This window comes from Polyodon spathula, chromosome 28 (assembly GCF_017654505.1).
Source record: "Polyodon spathula isolate WHYD16114869_AA chromosome 28, ASM1765450v1, whole genome shotgun sequence".
NCBI lineage: Eukaryota > Metazoa > Chordata > Actinopteri > Acipenseriformes > Polyodontidae > Polyodon > Polyodon spathula.
The window spans coordinates 6,669,067-6,681,979 of NC_054561.1; the positions used below are offsets into that span (position 1 = coordinate 6,669,067).

General features: G+C 35.6%; 1 protein-coding gene and 1 long non-coding RNA gene across 2 annotated transcripts in view; one reads left to right on the forward strand and one right to left on the reverse strand.

Moving 5' to 3' along the window:
* The window catches only part of LOC121301710, a 55,713-nt gene extending 46,999 nt beyond the window's left edge, over window positions 1-8,714 (forward strand). The window contains exon 3 of the long non-coding RNA XR_005947645.1: window positions 8,518-8,714. This is a non-coding gene — a long non-coding RNA (uncharacterized LOC121301710). The remainder of the gene's footprint in view (window positions 1-8,517) is intronic.
* Window positions 1-12,913, reverse strand: part of LOC121301709 (acid-sensing ion channel 2-like) — a 485,925-nt gene that overhangs the window by 241,956 nt on the left and 231,056 nt on the right. The gene's annotated exons all lie outside the window — the stretch shown is intronic.

Here is a 12,913-nt window from a genome sequence, read left to right on the forward strand (position 1 = left end):
AACACCACCCCAGTATTATAAGTAGGGCTTCTGATTATTGGTTTTAACTGATTCCCTGCTAGAGCCAAATTGAAGTATCTGTGGCAACATTATTTTACTTGGGCATTTAGACAAAAATAAAAAGGTTGAAAATAGTGAACCTTGAGGATAGATAGATAGATAGATAGATAGATAGATAGATAGATAGATAGATAGATAGATAGATAGATAGATAGATAGATAGATAATTAAACCCACACAGGACCATTTGAGATTTTGCTTTATAAACCATGTGGTTTTTTGAAGTTTAAAGTACCCATGTGGCCTCTTTAGAGATTTTAGAAATATGTCTAATAAGTACATCTGGTACAACAAAGTGTAGCCACTAACATGTTCCCTGCAGCCCTCTGTATGAAGTACCATGTTGAACAAATGTGTTGTTTGTTATATCCACTAGGGGCAGTGTTGCAGAGGAACAGGTTACCGATTATTCTGAACCAGGTGTACTCTGTCATACCCATGTCATGCCCATCCCAAGATGCTATTTAAGCATATGAAGTTCCTTGTAACTATTCAAAAAAACATAAGGATGTTTTAAGGATTTTTTTTTTTTTTTTTTTAAACAGCTGAAAAAATAATTAGTGAACTACAAACCTGATTTAGTTAAAACAGTCTACCTTTGTAACACCAAAGGCACTATTCACAAAACATTAATGGCATTAATTTTTTTAACATTCCCCTAGATTAAATACTAATTAACCTGCTCTAGAACAGTTGAAAACAGTTAAAATGAATATATGACTACAAAACATTCCTTATCACAGTCCTAAATGTGAACAGGGCTGGCAGTGGTTCTCATTTTAGTCTGGGTATTTTGTACAGGGTGGATGTTGATGTACAGAAATGATTAGCTTGTTGGTAATAATTGGCTTTTTCCAGTAATCTGGGCAGCTGGTGATTTTGCATTCTGGATACATTCACAGTCTTGACTGTGCCGGAGGGAAATTAATTCAACGGGAAGTAAAATTCACACTGCGCTAGTTTGACACGGCTGTCATCTGTCAGACACAATGTACAAATCCAAGAACATTACCTTATGGGAAGAAGTTGGCTTTTACAAGAGATGATGAGATTATTCTCTTCAGCATTGAGGTTAATTATCACTGGGGTTGCACCGTGCCATGCATCTCAGAGATTGGGCAAGGTGGCCTTCAACCAGATGCATTCTGAAATGAGCATGACCGAGGGAGCTCATCAATCAGTGGCGAGATGATAAATCTTATCTATAATGAAGTGATTAATGAGGGACAATTTAGTATTTACATTGTGTACATAAAGAAACTCATTAAATTCACTTGCTCTTAATACAGATTAACAGAGGTCTATTTCGGTCTTCAGAATCATTTTTGGTACACACTGTTAATTATGCTTAGCAATTGCTATAGAAAGTTGAAAGTTTTACAACCTTCAAATTAACCACTTTAGGGGACATGTATCAAGATCGACCGAAGCAGCGCTAAATTGGCAGAGTGTAAAGTAGCACTCTGCCACGGCATAAATTCGACCCCATCCTGAATGTATTAACTGGCACAAAATTAATGAGGCACAGCATAAACTGGTATATTTTAATTCTGAAACCCTAAAAATGGGCTACCGATAGCACAGATAAACAGACTAATCTGAAAAATAGTGACCCACTAATCTGAAAAATAGTGTTGACTAAACGTCTTGACTTTATATTATATTATCATTATATGACGGATACACATAGTATACATAATGAAAAGGATACAATGAACCAAGCTTATTATACAATGAATACAAACAATTGTATATAATGAAATAACCAGTATCAAGCTATAATTTCATCCTCAGGGAGATCAAAAAGGGTAATGTGAATCCTAAATACTCTCCCTTCTTCATAGAATGTCAACATAAGTGTTAAAGGTTTACAAAACTCGAAAATGTTGCTGAATTTGTCATTCAAAGTTTTTTTTACAAAATCTATTTTGTCTGCTTGTGTGACGAGGTGACATGTCCAAGCCACATGTCTACCTCTCACGTTAGGATCAAAGAGACATTCTTTGTTTTCCTTTAGTTTTTCAGGTACAAACATTTATTTTCTTCTAATTAATATTATGCATTAAGCAAATGGCCAGTCCATACAATTTCTCCCCTTACAGACAGACAGCCTTTTAAAGAGCTAGCCACACCCAAATTAACAGCCTTAATTAAACAACTGAGCTGCCTGTCTGTAAGGGGAAAGTAATTGAGAGGACTGACCAGCATGTGAATCAATGCTTACTATTACTTAAAAGAAAATAAATGCTTGTACCTGAAAAACAAAAGAAGGAAAGCTCCGAGTGTCTCTGTGATCTTGACGTGCAAGGTGGACATGTGGCTTGGACGTGTCACCCCGTCACATGGGTGAATATCAAAATCTAGAGCATTTGACGCCAAGTAGAACATGTTAGGTTCAGCTTTACACCACATGTGGCAGTAAACAAAATTGCCAAGATTAACAAAGACACAGGTACACAATCAGCCAACAAAATGTCTAAATTACCATCACAGGGGGTTATCCTGCAGTTAATCATGGCCTGGCACCGTTTAAGACAAACACAGTGTTCTCTGTCACCATCTAACTGGATAAAGCATGTGAAAAATCTCCTTTTTACTGTGTCATGGAAAAGGTCCAGCACAATGTCTTCATAATAAGACAGTCACCACGGAGAAGCACAAGGACAGTGAGAAATAGTCTATGCAGTTGAAAGTCTCTTTTTGTGTTTTTACATTAAAAGCAAGCAAAGCAAAATGGCAAGGGTTTCCAATTTTTAACTTCTGTTTGTCATTACATTACTGAAGCTTATTTTTAAAAGCTTAAGCTCAACAAAGGTTAGCTGCCTAGCTGCTGAAAAGTACAACTAAAAAATTCAAAACCAATAGGCTAGGCTAGAGCATTATAAACACAGTGCATGGTGGCATGTAATTGTAAAAATAATATATATATATATATATATATATATATATATATATATATATATATATATATATATATATATCACTCTGTCTTGCTTTAACTGTATGATTCCATCTATTGGCTGTCATTTCATTTGATCATCAAGTGATCGCAATATACATGCGACATAATGGGGGGGGGGGCACATACCAACCCTTCCCCATGAATGCTCTCCGCAGCCCTGTCTAGAATGTATTCATTCAAGTATCATTTTAATTCGATCATGGAAGATATCTTGCCCTTTGTTTGGTTGTCCCTTATACACTCAAAAACAGTTGACTACAGTGAGTGTGAGCACACCATCTTGTGGCAAACCAAACAACAACCAATGCATAAACTTTACAATCTCCTCTTAGCAGCCGACAATAGCAGTGTCGCAATATCAATGCTAATTAATAGTCTGAAGCAGAGGTCAAAGAATGCTACAGGCACAGTCCAGCAGTGAAGTAACCTATGTCTGCATTGGATATAAAAACAAAAAAATGAAAGTTATAAACTAAATGAGTTCTGAAATTGAATAGTAATAATGTACTATCGGCCAATTGAGGGCAGCTGCTGTGGATTGGAAAAGCCAACCTTCAATCTCATCTCACAATCTACCATTTTTAATTTACACACGTGCATTATTACATCATTTTAATCTAATGGGAGTGTAACTAATAACTACTGAAACACAATATCAATGCACGGTCAAAACAGCCATATCTGCAATTATATATTAATGTAGGCGTTGTAATAAGTATGGTAATGCATGCAAATCATCACATTGTAATCAAATCAAACTGACATAGTTCAGGTTTGAACGAAGGTCCTGTTTAGTCGATTTTACAACCAGCTGAAAAGGTGAGTAAAACCCCATCAATATGCATGAACATTTTTCTGTGTGGTCATTTTGGCAGGCTCCATCAATCGCTGTGAACGGGGCAGCGTTTGGATGAATACTTTTTGAGATACAGAGTGGCAAAAAACAGCTCTTTTTTTTTAAATTATATATTACTGGATCTTCCTCACAGTAATACTCATTTTTATTCAGGCACAATTGAATCAAATGAAACTCATTTAAACCAAAACTAAAGCGCTTTTTTTTTTTTTTTTTTTTTTTTTTTTTTTTTTTTACAAATTATACGTTTTTTTCAGCTGGACCAGAACATATACAATATAGTTCAGTGGTGCTGCTCAGCTATGAGGCTAAAAAGATTTGCATTTTGCTGCCAGGCAGAAGTGTTAATTTAATACTTTAGCTCTATTAGGTATTATGTCCACCAGAAAGGCAAATGCATGGCACTCTAAATCAAATTCTGCTTCTATAAATTGATGTCTAAAGACAATACTTCAGGGCCGATATTTATAATATATTTCACATCTCACAAGCTGATGGGCTGAGGAAGAAAATGATCAACTTTGCGCTGAGGAATGCATTGATGTTCAACCCTGTGATTTAATGAAAAGGGGAAACATTAAATACATTTTTTTCCACCTTTTGCTGGCTGTTTGTCATATTTTCCCAAGCTATAAAGTTTATGTTTCAAAGCCAGATTTTACTTATGAACAATAGCCTATGCCCATTTCCAATTTTCCAATGTTCAAGTACTGTATAAATACAGCTACGTTTTGCATCACCCTATAGAATTAACTAATTTTGCTTCATAAGGTCAAATGAAACCAACTGAATAATGTTTTGTAACATAATGAAATACCGCTTTGTAACGTCCCATATACTTAACAAAAAATTGACAAAATTTGAAAAAAGTGACATTTCGAAATATAACGTGAATTACTGTAATACTATTATGGCTTCCGGTAGACTTTTGCGATATAATTTTATAGTTTCTTTGATTACATGATGTTAAATAAAATAGCAAAACTATATTCATATATAGATATATACATTTTATGATATCTCAGACCTAAAATTCTAGATAATATAAAACTTTTGGCCATTTTTGGCGAAATAGTTATTTTTTTCAAGAGGGAGTGGACACACAATTACAAACACCTGTAATGTAGATATGGAAAAATACAGATATAATTTACAAACCATCGAACACTGACTATCAAATGTACACATCAAAAAATATTCCACTATGCTAATGCTTATACCATCAAAACTGTTTCTAACCAACATTGGTGTAGGGTTGCGGTTTATTCATTATAATATTGTCATTATCAACGATTAGCAATAAAGTATAATTAAGAATTGAATGACTCATAATTGAAGCTTAACAAGATTACACTTATTTGATTCCAAAGCACACATGTACATGTATCAAACTTTCATTGCATCTAGTTATGTAAGGTGGTCACTAGCTCTAAACAGCAAATTTAAGGTAATGGCCAAGTTACCTGTTTCTGCTGCAAGGTGTTGGTATATGACTCCTTCAGGGGGTGGACAGGAGATCTGGAGGGGTTTGAATCGTCTCGGGGTGTCTCATAACTACACTTATACACTGAGTGTACAAAACAATAGGAACACCTGCTCTTTCCATGAAATAGACTGACGAGGTGAATCCAGGTGAAAGCTATGATCCCCTATTGATGTAACCTGTTAAATTCACTTCAATCAGTGTAGATGAAGGGGAGACGGGTTAAAGAAAGATTTTTAAGCCTTGACACAATTGAGACATGGATTGTGTATGTGTGCCATTCAGAGGGTAAATGGGCAAGACAAAAGATTTACGTGAACAGGGTATGGTAGTAGATGCCAAGTGCGCCCTTTTTAATGTGTCAAGAACTGCAACGCTGCTGGGTTTTTCATGCTCAAGTGACCAAAGTGACTCAAGTGACCATAGTGACCAAAGTTTTGTTTTGTTGTGAGCCTACTATTTGTTATGTATTGGGGTTCCCTACTGGCTCCATAATTCTGGGATACAAAGACTGGTCAGGTTTTTCAACTCACCTGTTAACATTAGAACCACTGCTGTTATACCTAAAACCGGCAGTCATTAAGATGGTTACATTTTAAACATCGATATTAAAATGAAAGACAAACTATCAGATACAACTCAAAAGTTTTATTTATTAAGTTTTAAGGAAAGTTTTTTTTTTTTATTTATAACAAAAGTAACATATGCTTTCTCTGTGTGTGTGTCACTCTGTGTAGCACTGAATCCAGGTTGAACTGCAGCTTTGTAGTTTTCTGATGTTTCTGCTGAAGCACTGTGGCTAGCTTCAGGATGAAATATCTCCTACTGGCCCTTGTACAAAATGAAGGAATTGATGGCTTCCAGGTACAGTAGAGATACCAGGTTTGTATATAAAAATAAAATAGTGTAGGTTATTTTCAAAATAAAAACACATTGTAAAAGGCAGTCAAAATGATAGCTTTGGCCGGTATCATGGGTGGGATTATAAACTTCCTTAATACATGTATTTAAGAAAAGTCATAAAAAAGACAACCGCTTAACTTTCAGACATGCAGAGTAATTTAAATTTGAAAACCTCAAACCGTTGAAATCATTGCCATGACGGTTCTTGTGTTAAACAGCAAATTAATTCATTTTATTGAACATGTAAAATGAGTGTAAACTAGTTCCTAAAAGCACACAACCATCCGGGGATGGGAATTATTTCCTGTGAGGATTGTTTCCATCAATCAGACCTCTACAGCTTGTTGCTTGGCTATACTTGTCTGATTTGGGTGGGAGATGTGTGAAGCAGGAAGTAGTATTGAATACATAGAAACTTAATGACAGGGTTAACACTTGAGTTGTATCCAATAGCACGTCTTTCATTTTAATACTGAGGTTGTTTAAAATGTAACTGTCAAAATGAGTAAATAAAACTGCCAGCAGCAGTTCCAAGTATGAGTAGAACCGCGGTGGTTCTAGGTATGAGTAGAACCGCGGTGGTTCTAGTGTTAAAGTGTCCCGGAATTATGGAGCCAGTTGGTAACCCTAACTGTAATAAATGAAAATGGCGAAGTGTTTTTTTCTTTGTACAATGTCCCCTTTTCTACATTTTACAAAGTTTCAGTTACATTTGAGTTTTCACTTTGCGTACAGCTTAAAAAAAAGAAAAAAAAAGCCATGAAAGTAAACCACAGTAATGCTATTACTTCAAGAATAATGTGTATTTTTTCACTTTGCTTATTGTGTAGGAGCCACAATTCCAGAGATACTTTTATATCCGCCTGAAATACTTTTTTTTTTTTCTGGAATAGAAGAGAGTACCGAGGCTATGAAGAGTATGTGGATAATTTCAGAGAATACTAAGGAGATTAAAACGGCCAAGTCAAGTACATATTATTATTTTTTTTTATTTTTAAGAGTAGTGCTTGGTACATAAAAATAAGATGGTTATTTTTAGCCTCTATTGTGCATTGTTTGACTTAAACATGTTTGTATCATTTTTTCATTGAACAGTTCCTTTTTTTCGGATATCTTGAAACAAAACTCTACATCATTTAAGGTTTAATTTCTATATTACAGTAATGTTTTCATGTTTACACCTGGCTGTGCATATTGTACCTACCCATTTTTGTTGAGAATTTCACACCTGAATGCATGTAAAGAGTGACAGTGTTAATTTGAGGCATAGCCCAATACAAAAGAACAAAAAACAAAACACTGCTGAAGGGTTTACTCTACCAAGCGTATGCATTAAACAGTATTCACTGTTTTGATAGTTTTCTATGTAGGTAACCATTTCATGAAGAGTTAATGGCACAACTTCATACACTCCTGCTGTAAACAGAATATACACCTGCTAAGGCATATCAGAGAATTGTTTAATCCCTGTCTGCGTGACAGACATTACTGCCTGCTAGCTTTTATGGCTTTTGGTCCCCATTGGACCTAGTATTGTTCAGTGGTTGAGTGCTGGTTGTAGTTTGTCATGCTATGTCTGGGAAAAATTGACAAGGATAAAAAAAATAAAAATAAAAATAAGAAAAAGGTTGGCACCACAGGAAACCAGATTTCCCTCAAGTCACAAAAACCACCATTGCAGTGTGGCCCCTAGAACAATGATTGTGCAGTTTAGGGTTTTGTTTATTATCCCATAGATCCTGGAAGGCTTGTGAACGTCAGTCTAATTTTGTCTGAGAATGCCGGCGGGCATCCATAACCTTTCTGTTTTATTGAGAATTAAAGAGTCACAGCTTTGCAATTATAAAACAATGTCTGTACATTGCTGTTCCTGAAATCTATACAGTTTAAGTTAAGGGCAGAATACAAAGATGGTGTTTAAGCAGCATGCAAGTTTTTGCCCGATTATGACCAAGATGGCACGGTTAATGTACGTAAGATTTAGTTGTGTTTACAATATATTTAAAATATAATAAAAAGTTGAATTATTAGTATTAATTAGTGCTGTGATGAATTTCCAAATATCTGAATGAACTTTTTTTTTTTTAACATGTATCAAAGGTAAAAAATAAATAAATAAATAAATAAATGTCTGTGCCTATATGCCACTGCTTCACACCCTCCACTGGCTACCTATCACTGCTAGCATTTAATACAAGACCCTTGTTTTTGCCTACCGCTCTCTTCACCACATTTCCCTGTGTCTCCCTACAGCCCCACTCGACCTCTCCACTCCTCTACTGACCAACTAGGCTTACCTTCCCGCCACTTGCCACCATCTCCTCAAGACCCACCTGTTTAGACTGCACTTGTAGATCTTTTGATCTGCCCCTCCTACTATGCACTGGAATTCCCAGATCTGTTCACCACATTCCTGTATTCCTAGCTGATGCACTGTCCTAGCACTATATTGCACTACTATATAACTTGTTGTAATCCTACCTTACTTTATTAGTATTTGCACTTACTGTAAAGTGTACTGTATTATATATTAAGCTGGCATTGTAACCCTGTGTTGCTCTGAAACACCTACAAGTCATCTTGCCAAATACATAAATGCATTGTATTAATAATATTTGAATGGGTTAAAAAGGAAATTTGAAATCTGGAAAGAAATAGCCAGGGATGCAAAACCAAATCCTAAAAAAAATTCTTCCAGTATTATAAAAGCAAAAGAGGATGCTAAGGTATTAAGGGATGAATCTGGAAATGATGTATTAAACAAATATTTGTGTTTATGTTTTCACCAGGGAGTATACAAACACTATGCCGCCAGTTTGTGCACACACAGTTCTTAAAGATTTCAGCATCAGTGAAGGAAATATATTAAATAAGCTACAGGAGAGAAACAAATCCTACCTGGTTCTGGTGCTTTTCTTATCCAAGGGGGCTCAAGAGCACACAAGGGTAGAAATAAGTAGACCACTTTGCTGGCTGCTATATGAATCGTTCTAAAGAAACAGTTGAGGTCCCTAAAGACTAGAAGATTGCAAATGTGCCATTATTTAAAAAGGGGGTAATTATACACCTGTCAGTTTAACGTCTGTAACATGCAAAATGATGGAAGCAATATTAAACTTTGACTATTTATATAGCAGCAATATTATAGGGGATAACCAGAATGGATTCGGAAGAGGGGGGTTGTGCTTAATGACATGAAGGTTAAAATAATTACTTTTCAGCCTTGGGGAAAAAAAAGGGAAAGAGGGCACTTGATTGAATCATAAGTGGTATAGAGAAAGTTTACAGAAGACACTACTGCGAATTTATCACAGAGAGTATAACAAGACGGCAGAAATGGAAGAGGAGTAAAAGCAAGTTTAGAAGAGAAGTTAGGAAGCACTCTCTCAGAGACCAGACTTATAGTGAAATACATCACCCTCCTAAATCAATAATACTAACCTCACAAACACACTTAATGCTGTCATAGCAAATGAAATGATTCCATATATCTTGCTTCTTGTGCTCTTCTATTCCCTAAGTCTGACAAGTGCAGTTTTGAATAAAGCACAGCAAACATATGTTAGTTGCTTTAACCATTTCAAATGTTTACCTCAAGCTGTTTTGTAAACATCTACTTGTGAGACTATTGCTCAAGGTCTTCCATACTTTACATTTAGACATCTATCCAACTTTGCATCTGTACGTTTTGGTTAGTGTTTCTAATAAAGTGGCTGGACCCTGTAAATCTACCAATTTGTAGAATGTGTTTATTATTTGATTAATTGAGAAATTATTTTTTATCTAAAAATAAGTTTGCATTAAACAAAAACTTGCCTCACATCACTTCTCAATATGATTTAAAAACCAGATTGTTTCAGAGTGTATTCAGAGTATATTGAATGGCAATAGCGGAGCCAGAAGGAGACAAAAACAATTCCTATAACATGGCATTCTTGGAAATGACAGCTTTCCTGTATATAATCCCAGCCTCTTAAACACGGTTAACTGGTAGGCATTACAGCATTTCATATTTCAAAGTTAAATCTATTAAATTCTATACACTGGTTCCAGACATCTCACAAATAAATGATTCCGAGAGAAAACAAAACTCGTAAGCTGGATGTAACTTAAATGAAACTGATGTTTGTTAAACCCTTGACATTGCCAGCAATGAAAAAACAAAACAAAAAACAAAACAGCAATTCAGAGGTTTATGGCTTTGTGATTTTATTATTTTTATCCATGCTGGGAAAAGTCATACAAAAGACACATTATACGTAAAAAACAGAAACATTAAAGAATGTTAATTTGTTTTCAGGGGGCACAAATTTTACAGGCAGGCTGTGTTGAGCATTCGGAATGGTTCTTTACTGCGACAGACCATCCACTGTGCACCAGTATTGTATCCTGCTGTGAACACTGCTGGGGACCGAATTAAAAACATTATATTCCTTTGCAGCTAGGCAGGGTATGACAAATCTAACATGTACATGGTAGGCCTTTTTATTCAAGGCACACAAGCTACTCATGCACCAGTGCACACATATTCATAATAATATCAGACTATTGTATACATTTATACACTGAAATGTTACCTGAAAAGTCCATAGGAGGCTGTGAAAATGCATGTGTGACAGACTCGATCAGTGCATACAAGGGTCTACATTTTTAACCTCAAAATCTATTTTCATTGAAAACATTTCCAGTCAATGTGGAAGTACTCTAGTAAATACATACTGCATGCCATTAGAGTTGAGATCCCATTGATGTTACTTTCCTAATGGATACTTAACCTGGAGCGCACTTTCATAATCCCCAACATTAATAATCCTGACACGGGATAACGATCAATCACTTGGGCTGACCTGTTCTCAGTGTGGCTTTGCCCAACAACAAGTTCATATCAATTAAGGAAATGATCAGTGGATCAATAACCCTGTGGGTAACCATGGAATTGGGATTCTAGGCCACCTGTCTCATTTTAGGAATGTTCATACATGTGCATTTTTTAATAGAAACACATGTTGTAGCAAACATACATGCAATATATTATGATCGGTTAATTTATGGGCATTAGTTGATTAAATCGGTAGATTAATCTGTGCACAATTTTAATAAAGGTAATGATCAATAGAATCTAAAAAAAATATGCCCAATTGGAATTAGGTCTTTTTAAATGTATTTATTATTTTTATTTTAGTAAAGGTAACAGATGTTGCCTTTCCATCCTGTTACCCTAATAAAACAGATTTAGGGACCTGATAACTCAGTCACACAAGCTCCAAGGGCCACAGCCAACACAGTTAAGCGTACTGTTTAACCACTCTGGAGTAACCCCTAAACAAATAAACTATTAGTAATGCAGAAACATGGAACGATTTCTGACATCCAATTTGAAATAAACGGATATTACATTTTATGTCTAGATAACTGGGCCATGCTGCTTAATAATTTATTTTCACACCCTTATGAAAGGAAATCAAAATCTGTTATGGATAAAAAAAAAGGCACAGTTTATCTATATACACATTGTAAAAACTTGCACTCATTTAATTTCCCTGCTTACTTGACACTGTTTCATCTTGCTGTGCAAATATTGCACAGACAGCCTTCACTTGTCCTCAGCTCTAGAGACCGTTACAAACAAATAGTGATGATGTGCGTAAAAGAAATACAACAGATACTGACACTGTAAACTTTATTCAGTTACTGCCGTCGGCACTGAGACAAAACAGATGTGCTGGTGTTACAGCTCAGCCTTCAGATTTGGAACGTAATAACTCAAACTTTATTTTATTCTGAAGACATATTTAAATACCTCCTGAGTTAAAGCTTTGTGAAAAGGACCTGCAGTCTTACAAGACACGTTGCAGAAAGGCCACCAAATAATGTAGGTTTCGCTACGACAACATACACAACAGCTTTTAAATAGCACACACAAATATAAAGACTATTGCTTTTGACTGCTGGCAAGTTTCAATGTTGGTTAAGAGTACAAAAATTAGTTAAAGGCCCTTTCACACCAACGTAACTTTTTTGTTTTGAAAACTGTACTATACAGGTTTTTGCACCACGTAGCGAAACACTGTGTCTGAAATAAAATAGTGTTCCTATTTCTCTGTGCAAGTCCAGCGTAAGTGTACACATATACAGTGCTTATAGAAAGTCTACACCCCCTTGAACTTTTTTCATATTTTGTTGTGTCAGTGCCCATTCTTCTTTACAAAACTGTTCAAGCCCTGTCAAATTCCTTGGGGAGCGTTGATGGACAGCAATTTTCAAGTCATGCCACAAATTTTCAATTGGATTTGCAAACTCCCCTCCAACAAGTAGAGGTTAAGAGAGTCCAGAGATACAATGTTTGATTTAATATAGACAATTATAAATACAACTACATACTGATGCTGAAGTTTTGCAAGCCTCCTATCAACCAATAATGTTATTGATCACTTGGGGCCTCACTAATGAGGCAATACAACTAAAGTTGAAAAGTTTAAACTGTGGTAAAGGAGGTTCAGACAGAGGTCTGAAAAGTGGAATCACCTTTCAAGTTGTCAAAATGCAGGAACACTAAAGCTTTCCTGCCATCTGGTTGCTTCACTAATATTGTCAAATTAACTAAGTCTATAAAATCTATCAAATTTTTAAACTGTTCAGTGTCCTTCCA